At 44.0% G+C, this 2150-nt stretch overlaps 1 protein-coding gene across 1 annotated transcript in view; it reads right to left on the bottom strand.

The window, feature by feature from the left end:
- INSC (inscuteable homolog (Drosophila)) overlaps positions 1-2150 on the bottom strand; it is a 206064-nt gene that overhangs the window by 117445 nt on the left and 86469 nt on the right. The gene's annotated exons all lie outside the window — the stretch shown is intronic.

The following is a 2150-nucleotide window of genomic DNA, read 5'->3' as shown; positions in this document are numbered from 1 at the left end:
TACAGACATAATAATGAATAAAAGAACCCAAAATCTCTCACTCTTATCTTATAGAAGCTCACACTCTTTTGGAAGATTTCTAATGCAGAATGACAGATCATAAGAGAAGTTCTGAAGCAAAAAAATGGGTTTTGTTTCATTTATGTCAAGATGCGTTAATGACTAGAATACTAGGGAACAGTATTTGGAGAACCATCAGTTTAGGAAACACACAGCACTGAACACAGTGACCCTGCTTTCAGCCAATCTATCTCTTAATGTCATCACTGCCCTGTGGAAATTTCGTACATAATGTAAAAAGAAGCTAAAGGGCAGACAAAAAATATGACATTGGAGGGCTTAGAGGACACCACAAAGCATGCTAGGAAGAACTGGGGGAGTGGTGGTCGTGGCTTCAGGAATAGAGGACAGAGCTCTGCTAGCCCCAACAGGGGAGGAGGTCTCACCGAATTGTAACAGAAGTGTCACAGGATTGAAAGTGAGTCATCTCCACTCTCAGGACCAGATAAGGACCCAGGTGACCAGATCTAGGGATGGAGCAGGAAGCAACCAGGAAAGTGGCCCAGGAACAAGATCAGCATGAGGAAAATACCTAATGAATCCAGTGCCCTGGGAAATCAAGCACCCAGTCTGAAAGGACTAGGTAGGCTCCTGGTAGCTCCAGGAAGCTCTTCCCAGGATTCTGTGACCCAAAGTATCAAAAAGACACCTTAGCCCTTTGCCCCAAGGAACAAAGAACTGATGATGACTTCTAAGTCCAGCTGGATTTCAATTATAGTCCACATTAACTCTTCCATTCAGTCCTTTTCATTGAGTCTGGAACTTCCAGACAAGCAGACACCAAAGACACCAAAATGACTTTAAAAGTAGCAGCTGGCACCTATACCCCAACTCAGCAGTTCCTTTCCCAACTACCAACTTCAATATTCTTTGCTCATTATTCCTTTGATTTCTTCGCTCATTTTGATGCCCTCATTCCACTGGGTCCCTCTGGGACTATTGGTCTAGTTTGGAGCAGTGACCCCAGCTTAAGCCACTGCCTATTCTACATGATGGTCGGAATTTGCTCATCAGTTAAGTGCCTGACCCAGTGTCCCAGGTTGGCCCTCTCTTCCCCTGTCTCAGACTCTTAGGACAGGGAGAAGAGACTTCTTCAACCCTTCTATGGTGATGGGGTGAGAAAGCCTGGGATTAGCTACCCTGACACGGGATGCAGGCCCATGGGACCCATGAGAATGGATGGAGAGAGAGCCAGCAAGTATGTATGCCAAAAGGGCTCGTGCCCTATGCAAAATGACCAGACATTCAGGAAAGAGAACAGAAACTCTGGGCTCACAGCTGCTTTTGGAGAGAAGCATTATGGGAAGGGATTTGTTATTTGTGGAAGACTTTTATTTGGTGGTGGGAAAAGAATGACAAATATGTAACACAATATTTCTGTAACTATAAATAATATGTAAATGCCATTCATAATGAAAACCTTATGGAATCTGCTTTTCTGAGAGGCTTTTAAAATAGGAAAGGGCAAGGGAGGGAAATAATATGTATTTAACCCATACGCTATGCTAAGTGCCTTCCATATGTTGTTTGTTTACCCCTCTCACTTCTCAGAGGGTTGGCTTCCCATTTTCTAGATGAGAACGATGAGCTACAAGAGGCTAAGGAACTTAGCCAAGGTCTCACAGTGAACTCCAGTTCCACAATAGATCTGTCAGAAACTGTTAGAGATTGAATTGCGTCTCCCCTCCCCCTCCACACACACACACACACAAAGTGATGACTCTACTGGGAAATAGGGATTTGCTTTTGTTATGTTAATGAGGTCAGGCCACAGTAGGGGGGGTCCTAAAACTCATTACATTTGAGTGGTGTCTTATATGGAGCAGTACAGACACAGAGACACACTCAGAGATGGGGGATGTTATATGATGATGGAAACAGATGCATCTAGAAGCAGCATAGGACATCAAGGATCGGGGCAGTCGCCAGAAATAAGGAAAGAGGTCCACAGAAAGAATTGGCAAGTGATTTGGACTTTTAGGCTCCAGAACGAAGAGAAAAACCATTTCTGTTCTGGAAGTTACCCACTCACCTGGAGTAATGGAAGCACTAGATAATTAGGATTCCAAACTCTTGCTCTTTCTGGAAAT

Source organism: Chrysochloris asiatica, unplaced genomic scaffold (genome assembly GCF_000296735.1).
Source record: "Chrysochloris asiatica unplaced genomic scaffold, ChrAsi1.0 scaffold00083, whole genome shotgun sequence".
NCBI classification, from domain to species: Eukaryota; Metazoa; Chordata; class Mammalia; order Afrosoricida; family Chrysochloridae; genus Chrysochloris; species Chrysochloris asiatica.
The sequence above is the reverse complement of the archived record's forward strand: the minus strand, read 5'-3'. Positions and strand labels throughout refer to the sequence as shown.